This window comes from Fukomys damarensis, unplaced genomic scaffold (genome assembly GCF_012274545.1).
Source record: "Fukomys damarensis isolate Sample0158 unplaced genomic scaffold, DMR_v1.0_HiC HiC_scaffold_14, whole genome shotgun sequence".
Taxonomy (NCBI): domain Eukaryota; kingdom Metazoa; phylum Chordata; class Mammalia; order Rodentia; family Bathyergidae; genus Fukomys; species Fukomys damarensis.
In genome coordinates, this window is record NW_022900926.1 from 2,850,750 (window position 1) to 2,861,063 (window position 10,314).

At 41.2% G+C, this 10,314-nt stretch overlaps 1 long non-coding RNA gene across 1 annotated transcript in view; it reads right to left on the minus strand.

Annotated features, from left to right (window-relative positions):
* LOC104876748 overlaps positions 1-10,314 on the minus strand; it is a 23,166-nt gene that overhangs the window by 9,879 nt on the left and 2,973 nt on the right. Inside the window, exons 2-3 of the long non-coding RNA XR_004517114.1 lie at positions 2,249-2,406; positions 1,070-1,140 (exon numbers count right to left, since the gene is read on the minus strand). This is a non-coding gene — a long non-coding RNA (uncharacterized LOC104876748). The remainder of the gene's footprint in view (positions 1-1,069; positions 1,141-2,248; positions 2,407-10,314) is intronic.

Sequence of the window (10,314 nt, forward strand, 5' to 3'; positions counted from 1 at the left end):
GGGGGGGGGGGGGCGTCGTGTGGGTGTTTCAAGGGCGCCCGCGCGGCTACCTTCCTTCCTGGGTCTGTTGTCGCGCAGGCCGGGAGCTCCCGCTCAGGCCGGGAGCTCACGCGCACGCCGCCGGGTGATCGCAGACAGGCAGGTAGGCAGGCAGCTGAAAAAAACCCCCTCTGGGGTCCTTGGGTCCTTCCTGGGTCTGTTATCGCGCAGGCCGGGAGCTCCCGCGCAGGCCGGGAGCTCACGCGCACGCCGCCGGGTGATCCTCATTAATATTTTCTTGCAATGAAAGTAGTCACTGGATCACAGTGACGATGATCACCCTACCATCAGTAGAACTCCAGGAAAATTAACATAGTTATGGGTGCATGGAGGGAAACATCACCATGGAAGGGAGATAAACATTGATGGGAAACTGTAGAATAAAATAAAACTAGAGAGGATGTGGAAGAAACAAAATGGAATGATAAGAGTGGAAATAGAAACCAGATGGAGAAATAAAACCTTGCAGCGCCCTTCTGTAAGAACCACTATACAGAGCAATCATTAAATTCGTCTTTTTGCCCCTATGTACTAAATATTACTCTGTTATTTGAAACTGTTTCTGTCAGTGTCAGAATACTGGTGCCATATACAGCCTTCCAAATGGATATGTTAATAGTGTAAAAATACTTTTCACTCCCATAAGGCCAGAGCTCTGGTATTCTGCAACTCCCTAAGAGGATTTCACCAAGCACAGAGCATGGCACAAGAAAAACTGTAATGATTGCATTTCCATAAGACCAAACTGTGGTCCTAGTTTGGAAACTTCACCTAAAGCTTGGGGATGTCCTTCCTAAAGACAAAGAAACATTTCACTTTAAAGAAAGTCAAGACGATGATGACATGCAGGTGCTCTACTTAGTCACCTCACTGAATTGTCGAGCCACTGGAGCAGCCACCTATGTCTGGTTTCAATAAACATATCCAGCAATGAAGAAGGGGGAAAGCCATTTCTCCAGGAGATGTTCTGGGGTGGCGTGTAAATTAAATTCAGTTGTGAGCCTTACAAAAAGCCTTCTCCCCAACTCACTTCATGTTTCTGTCCTGGTCCCATGAGTCTCCATGCAATATTCCGTGGTACTTATTGTCAAAATGAGGCTGCTGTTAAGAAATGATTTCTTGTTAACTTCCACATATTTTCTAGTCACCCAATCAATCTCAAACAACATATGCTACACCTTTTTCCTGGACAAACAGTAGCAGTGAAAATATCTCCGAGTCATACATTATAAACCTTTTATTTAGATAATTAATAACCAGGAGGTTGAATTTGATAAGCCAGATCATACAGAGCAACTCAACATTGAAATAATAAGAAAGGAGTATAGAAAATTTAGGAAGAAATGATATGGTAAAAATTCATATGAAATTTGGCTTTCAGAAAATTAAAATTTCTAATAATGAAATATAATTCCAAGATAGGAGTCTTATTGATCAGATTTTGTAGGTCCTGCAACAGAAATCCATATTAAAATCCAAATTTAATTATAATCTTTTAATTTTTTCTTTTTGGAAAAAACCAGTTGCATAATCAACAATTCAGAATATATTATAAATTGTTCCTTCCCTGTTAAGTGGATGTAATATGATTTGCTCTGTTATTATGGTTCTGAGTATCCATTAAAAATTACATTTTAAAATGTTACATGGTTAGTCCAGACCTCAGTTTGTCTTTCCCCTTCATCTAATACCCAGTGCCGCACATGGCATCTTTTTGAATGAGTTAGTGAAATGGTAACCTGCAAAGACAGGGTGACATTTTTCTTTCTAGCTTTAATTTTTTTATACAAAGTACAGAATACCTAATAAACTGTCTTAGTGATGTCTCACCAATTCTGTCTTACCCCTAATTAACCCTTTTCTTAAAACAGAGGAATATGATGGATTACTTTGGACATTTTGGTTGCCCTCTTTGAAAAGAAGTCAAAGATACTACCTTTTGAAGTACCATTTGTTCTTAACAACAGTCTTTCTGCGAAACAAGATGAAACTATTTTTAATTTTTTATCTCTTGTCATGAGAGAGGAGTTTTGAGTCACACAGTAAATGAACAAACAGCTATCTTCAAACAGAAATGAGTCAAAGGAAACAAAGGTGTATCACATTTTCTAAAGATTCCTTCATTTTTCCTTCCTGTTTGAAGATGTCACATTGAATCTATGTGGCTGATGATTACTGCCTTAAAGTATTTGGAAGGAAACAGAGAAACCCGCCCGTGTGTTCTTCCAACTGCCAACGACCAGTGATAATTTTCCAGGAAGTCTTCCCTATCTGCTGATGGAAATGAAGAATGAAGCAACACACTCGTAGTAGCTTGATCTGTAAAGCTTGTTGTTTCTCCAGAAGAAAGGATGCTTAGACTTCACTCTGAAGGGTAAAATAAGAAGAAACTGTTCTGAAATCACAGAACCAGTGGAATATTGAATCTACCTTTCCCTAAATTCACTGCTAAACTTCGCTGGTAATCACAGCTATGCGGGGTGGGGCCTAGGAGCAGTTTCAGGAAAGTCACTAGAAGATGAGCCCTGCATAACTCCCCCTTCGCAATGCAGTCATGAATATTCATGATAGGATATTCATTTCACTGCCTGGCACTAGGAGAAAGATTTCTGAATTAGCATGCACAACAGAGTACACAGCATTACTGGAAGTTGAAGCCAATGCTGGTCTTCTCTAATCTTTGTTAAAATCTGTTTCTGAGATCCTGCCTATTCTTCTTGTCTCTAATCACAGCAGCCGAAGTCATAAACTCAATGAAAACAATGAGAAAATTAAGTCAGCAAAACACAAAGAATCACCCAAATGATTGCCAGGAAGTGTAATGAGAATCCTCCAACATTCTATTGAACTGTGTTCCCAGCACACCCAGGAAGCGAGCAGGACAACGGTATATAATTGCCTTCATATACAGTGACTTCCAATTCAGGGTTTTTTTTCCTCAAGCGGTGTGAGGAATTTTAAAATCACACTGGTGGGTGAAGTACGGAACTTTTTCTAAAATGTGTGAATAAAAAAAAATGAAGGAAATAAAGAATAAAAGTAAAGAGAAAAAAACACTGTGTGGAAGGCACAGTTTAATAGTTATTGGGCACAATGAGAATCTGATTGCTGAGTGCAAACAAACAGAACCCGTAGCTGCCGAGAACTTCCTGAGAAGACAGCAGCCTTGAGAGATGAAAGGCTACAAGCACATTTCCTAAAACTTCATTATGAGTTGTGTTTGCCACAATAGTTCTGAGTCAATTTTAATACTTAATGGGAACTACTGGACACTTCTTTCTTCTATCTTATAATATATGCATTTCCTTTACTTTCCCAGAAATCAACTATATGCATATTTATGCACAAAAACCATTTGTTATTTGAAAAGTTAAATCATTATTATTTCTTTCAATATTCTTTTTTATTACATTTAACTTATTTTCCAAGGGCTGTATTAATAATCTCAGTTGCATGGGGGGGTAAATGATAAAGAGCAACAATGTGGACAAGTTTATTCACAGGAGAGTGGGCAGAACTCGAAGCGTCGTTAAGCCGGAGAGACAGGCAGCAGATATGCGGCAGATACTGAAAAATTTATACCATTTAAGGAATAGAAGTATCAGAGAAATAAATGTGCTAATGAAAGCAGTCAGTATAATTTGAAGAACATATGTTTATGTAGACTTGTTACTTTAGTGTTGCATAGACCCAAGGAAAAGCGACTTTCCATGCTGAGGGAAGTCCGGGCAGAGCAGTGAGACCGGAAGAAAGGCTCAGGGAACTGGCAGCTGGGGAGCACGCAAGCTCAGGCCCTGACGACTCTCAGGGTAAGCACGCCCGAGGGCACGGCGCTCGCCTTGTATGGAAAATGTACGGAATGCGTGCGAGGCGAGGCCGCCCAGCTCACTACAGTGTCCAGAGCTAGCTCTCCTCTGTGTGTCAGAGCTGGGACAGCAATTACTTTACGGATCACACTGGAAACGACAGGGCTCCGAAATGACAAAGGACGGGTGGCAAAACCTAGCTAGGTGGAAGTTAACAGTGAAAATCAAAGTTGAAAAATAATTAAGGATTTCAAGGGACTCTGAGCTGCTGAGGGTTAAGTAGAATGACCCCAGAACACAGTATTTTCAGGAGAAAAAGAAAACAGTCAGAAAACAAATAGCATCACTCAACTGACAACAGATAATAAATTAAGGAAAGATTAAAAGGGAATTTGAAGCCAAATGTCTATCAGCAGAAACTCACACTCCTTGTCAATTCTGAACTTTAGACTTGAAATTTTCTCAGACCAGTGGAAGCCATGTGTGGTAAGGGTTATCTCAGTCTTTCCGTGGAGGGGCCTTGTCTCCTCTCATGGGTTACAGAACACTGGGGAGAAGAGAGAGGAGGACCTTTGGGCCCAGACTCTGAGCTGCCGTGATACCTTACTACTCTGTTTCCTGTTAGACTGTCAATAAGAGTGACCAAAGGAGAGATTCCTGGCTAAAGTCAGCCATAGTTTTCCACCAGGTCCTTTCCCCCTTCCGGTGGGCATTTCTTGTCTCCACATCCACAATTTGGACTCCCGTACTTAGCACTGGATTGAACTCCCACATGGAGTTTAGTCTGTCAGGTAAGAACTTGCGTGCTAAGAGAGGACAAACGCAAGACTGAAATGATCTCACCCTTCCCCACAATGTGAGCAAACCGGAAGCAGTGCTAGACCTAGGTGTGCGCTGGAGCAGAGGCAGGTGGAGGACAGCCCTGGGCAAAGATGAGTTCCTCTACCAAGGATACAAAGGACACCAGATTGGTGATCTCTATTATATTCCTGTTGAATCTCCATTCTGTCCAATACAGAAAGAAGAGAGACCCTGGAAGGTGGCTGTGGTTCTGAAACCTCAGTGTCTCGAGTTGTACCTGAGGTGCCAGAACTGTTGGCTTCACTGGAACGAATCCCTGTGGCCCTGGGTACTCAGTATGTCAGCTTGAGGCTTGCTGCTTGGCTGGAGAAGATTGGAGCGGACGACCAGGGGCTCTTCAGCACCTGCCTCAGCAGCAGAGACCTGAGCTGCCTGGGGTCAAACACTTCGGGTGCAGCCCACTGAGGAAGGGGAGGCATAAAGCCCAAGCCATCTCACCTGATGTGGGCAAATCTGTATGAGCGGTAACCATCCCAGAGGGATCCAAAAGTACACCGAGGACAGGCAGGCCTTCTGTCCCTTTGCCCAGCTGCGCTTTCTCTTTTCCTCACTACAGTTGACCCTAATCTTGCATCAAGATCCCTCTTGGTGGCAGCTTCAACCTATGATATGTTGGATCCTCTTACACATTAGCAATCAGTAAGTGATTTCCCTCCAAGTTTATATCATCTTACATTCATAGATGCCATATCTGTATGTTCATTTCCCTGTGAAATTTGTATTTTGAAATCCTAACCCCCAAGACAATCACAAGAAGGTGTGAGGGCCTCAGAAGTGAATGGATCAAGAGGGTGGAGCCCTTGTGAATGAGCTTTGTGCCTTAATAAAAAATAACCTCAATGGGGCTTGTTTGCACTTTCCAGAAAGTGAGGACATGGCCAGACAGTGTAGGTGTGAGCAAGAGAGGAAGGCCCGGACACCGAATCTGTCAGTGCTTTGAAACTACTGGTCTTCAGAATTGAGGAAAATACACTTCTATTGTTTATAAACTGTCCTGGCTAGAGAAGTGAATTACAACAACCCCGAGAGAGGAAGACAGGGAGCGAGCACGACGGGTATCCTCAGAATTTATGCATTTCTGAATGACACACTTTCAGGTGAGTGTGGCTACTTGTGGACGACAGGATTTAGTCCCATTTCCACCGCCAGTAGGTTCAGTACATCCGGTAACCTCTCAGGATGTGGCCAGGGTGACACTACTCCCTCAAGCCCAGGGTTCTGCGTGTCCATATTTCATGGGCATCTGCACTGGATAAGAAGTCCTTGAGTAGTGACGTCTGTCTTTGAGGATGTTATTACTGTGATTCCTCTTTTATGGAAGAAGGATCCTACTGAAGAGCCAGTGAAGTCACCTGGAATTCATGCTATTTCCCGCTGTAATCTGCTGGAAAGAACACAGAATTTTTGTGCAATGCTGTGACTTCACTAGGCAGTGACTGCTGGTTGTCTCTTGTGTTTATATTCTCTGTGGTGTCTGAAGAACACAGTACCGAGACTTTCATCTTCCTTTTCCTGAGATTTGCTGTATTGTATTTCTTGACACAACTACCATGTTTGTGTTGAATCTTTTGTGGTTTTAAGTATGCAATGGTTGTTCCTCTTTGTTGTCTATGCTGATGATTTCCTTTGTCAAGTCTCTCATTTTATTTCCCTTGTTTTACTTTATGTGCTTTCTTGTGACCATGGAACCCATAGTCTCAATTATTCTTCTAGTTTCTTCTTTTCAGTAATGGTGTTCTTGTGCTTCAACTTCTTGACATTTCTCTGCTTCCATTTTCTCTGACCCTCTTCGTGCTTTCTGTTGGTTTGTTTGTGAGAAGGGATTGTGCTATTTCATCTAGGCAAGGCCTGAACTGTCATGTACTTGCACAGGGCTCCAGCTAGCTGGTAGTATAGGTGAGAGCCTTTGTTCCTGGCTAGTGTCTATCCTTCTTCACCTCCTGGTCTTATTTCCTGAATTATTGGCATTGTCTTTGTGTGGACCTTTTTTAGAGAGGCAGTGATATGAACTGAATATTTGTATCCCGTCCAAATTCATCTAAATCTTAAACCCAAGGTGACACTAGAATAGTACTTTTTGGGAGGCAACTAGAAAATGAGGGTGAATCTTTTGTGATTGAGGTTAATGCTTCTATAAAATTGGCCAGAGGGAGATATCTCTACGATTCTTTCATGTAAGAGCAGAGCAGTAAGATCCTCTTTATAAGAAAGTGAGCCCTTACCAGATACCAAAATAGCCAATGTCCTAGTCTTGGTTGTCCCAGCCTCTACACATGCTTGACATAAATTCTGTTCTTTATTAGCTACCTAATTCGTAGTACTCTGTTCTAACATCCAGAGCAGAAAATTACTTAAGACTATGTGGCACCTGATTAAATTTATTATAAAAGCTTTGGCTACAAAGTTATAACTTTTATTGAAACTCAGTAAGTATTCATATGTACATGTATATTTGAATATATGAAAAATAAACAACTCAGTTTTATAAATAAAATCAGCCTGGTAATCTGTAGACAAATCAGTAAACACAGAATTGTCCTGTCTTCCAACAACATAAACTTTTGTTTTTGAGTTTTGATAAATACAGTTGTTTACTATACATTTCTTAAAATCGTGCTTAGCCAGGCATGGTAGCACACAGCTGTAATCCTGCACCCTGGGAGCCTGAATATTTGGATCAAAAGTTTGAGTCCCAGCTGGGCAAATGAATGATTTTTGGGAGATCCTGTCTCAAAGCGAGAAGTAAAACAAAATAAAATAAAATGGGCTGGATCCAAACCCTGGTACTCCCCGCCAAAATTTGGTCTTATTTAACTCAGCATTTCTGTGAGGCTCATGCACTCTCTTGCCCCTTCTGTGCACTGATTGTCCTGTTCTTGAGAAGGTACCCACTCTCTTATGTGTCACAGTGCACTGTCCCTTCTGTTGTTAAAGGGGGTGTGGATATTTCCAAATCTTGTTCATTTCTAATTGTTCTAGTCGATGAAATCTTTCACACACATGGAGAGCGTGTTAGTGTGTTGAAGGTTTTATTGAATAGAACAACTAACGTTTACTCCTAAGTGTCTCTATGTAATTGCTATGCTAATGAATGTTTATTCATAATGTGTTGGCCTTCCTGGATCGATTATTCCACAGATTTCCTGTGTGGAAGAGTAAGGTGGAAAGAGGGTGCAGACTTGGGCAGCAGCCCAACTATGTGCTTTCCAAACTAAAAGGTTCCACACAGTATTGCTAAGTTAGTTTTGTTATTTCATGTGACATCCACAGTCTCATCCTTTGGGTTGCAATGCATCTTTCATTGATTGAAAAAAGCATTTTTTTCAATTGTATTAAGCTTGAATTTTAGATTCCCCCCTGAAGCTACCCCTGAAGATGACCTTAGGCAATGTCCTCTTGGGTGCATTCTGAAGCCTTCTGCCATTGCTAAGGTGCTTCCTAAATATTTGTTTTGCTGATTTTCAAGTTTCTTTTAACACTTTTATGTTTATTTTGGAGTCTTGAGTTGACACTTCTTTTGTGTTTTCGGTTAAATTATAGTTTATGGACTTTTTCTTTTCATTAATGTCCATATTCTTTTAAATGACTTTCAGAAAGGACCAATCATTATTTATGGCTAAGTTCAGAATTTGGTTATTATTTCATTTCCCTCCATAACATTTCTTTGCACTGTTTTTCTCTTTTCTGCACCCCATCACCTGCCCAATCTCCATCTCTTGACTCTATTCCTACATACTGGTGAATTCTACAGTGTCCCAGGTGTGGGAGAAAAGGTGTATATCATACTTGAAAACATCCCCGAGGGGCAGAAAAAGAAAGACCCTTTATTTTCTATCCTAAGGAGAGGAGAGATGTTCCAGGGCCAAGGCTCTATTGTGGAGAAAGTGTTTTACAGTTCTCGTACAGAATTACAGGTCTCTTCCTTTCTTTTGTACCAAGTGTAATAATAAGCACTTCAGCTTAGACTTTTGAGGGAAGAAATGCTAGTTCCTCGAAACTTAGACACCTTCCATGCCTGTGGGAAACAACACAGATCTGGGTGGGAGTGGAAGCTAGCGATGGTTCAAGAACAAGACCTCAGTTGTAGCCTCTCAGCTCCAGAGAGAGGGCTGTGCCCTGTCCAACACCAGTCAACAAAATCTTCTGAGGGTTTTTCAGCTGTCCTGGCACAATTTAAAGCCTCTCATTTTCCTGGCTAGGTCCTGGGTTCTCCTCAGTCACTCATCGCACCATCGTGCGGAGACCCTGAGGTTTTTAGACAGAATATTGAGAGCTATCTTTGCCTCTGCATAGTATTTGGTAGAGGAAGCCAGCACTCAGTCTTCTCAAGTGAGTGGCCCCATGGCTGCCCTGGTGAGCACAGTGGTCACCACCCTTGGATGGGGAAAAGCTACAGCATCTCAGATTTGCAGCACCAGTCCCACTTACCCAGCTGGAGTCCTGGGGGAGGCTCTGCCCACTGTTGTTTGCCAAGTGCCTCAGCCCCTCTAACTTCTGTATTATTCATTGTTCTTCAGAGAAATAGAAGGATTGGAGTGTGTGTCTGTGTGGAGGATGGCAGGAGGGAGGGAGAGGGAGAAAAGCTTTTCACCTGAAGATTGTAATAAAATGGAAAGATTCAGCATTCCCAATACCTAAACTTACTAGAAAGGTGAAGTAATCATGACAATGGGAGCTGGGATACACATAAATTTATAGAACAATAGAATATAACTGAAAGCCCATGGAACTCCACTCTCATGGCACAGGAGTGCCAAGCCCACTTAATGGAGAATAACAATCTTGTCTAAAAGGAGAAAGGGAAAAAGTAAAAAGAGTCAACAAAAGGCCAATAACATGTCAATAATAAGTCAGTACATATCAGTTATAACCAGCAATGTCAATGGCCTCAACTCACCAATCAAGAGATATAGACTGGCAAAATGGAATAAGAAGCAAAATCCAACAATATGTTGTATACGAGAAACACACCTAGTGCAAAAAGAAGCCCATAGACTGAAAGTGAAAAGATAGAAAACAATTCTTCATGAGACAGGAGCCCAGAAAAAAAACAGGGGTAGCAATCTTATTTGCAGACAAAGTAAATTTCAAACCAAAACTGAATCTAGTATTATTGATGTAGGACAGTACTGTATCATACCTCTATGAATGTAAAATTTCTAGTACCTGCTTTATGATACATAGTAGGGACTGTGCTTTATCAGAGCTACATTTAATGATATTACTCTAGAATGTTCTCTTTCCAGATGATGATTAAGAGGCCAATAGAAAAAAATGGTGCCAGGTACCACAGCAGCAATAGAACTTTACTGTTCTCTGGATATTATTCTTTTCTTTGGTTTTTTTTTTTAATGGAATGTGCTGAATGTCTATAATTTTGTTCAGATGACTGCAGAACCTGGAAAAGCTGTTGCTGCTATTGATGCATAACATACTATTATTAGTCTTTATACACACACACACACACACACACACATATATAAATTGAATTTTGGGAAACTTTAACGGTGCTGCCAACTTTGGAAAAAGTCACCCCAATTTACTGTGTTGACTTGGCATTGTACAGAAATGGACAACCATATTGGTCTAGAAATGTTAATTTATTTTT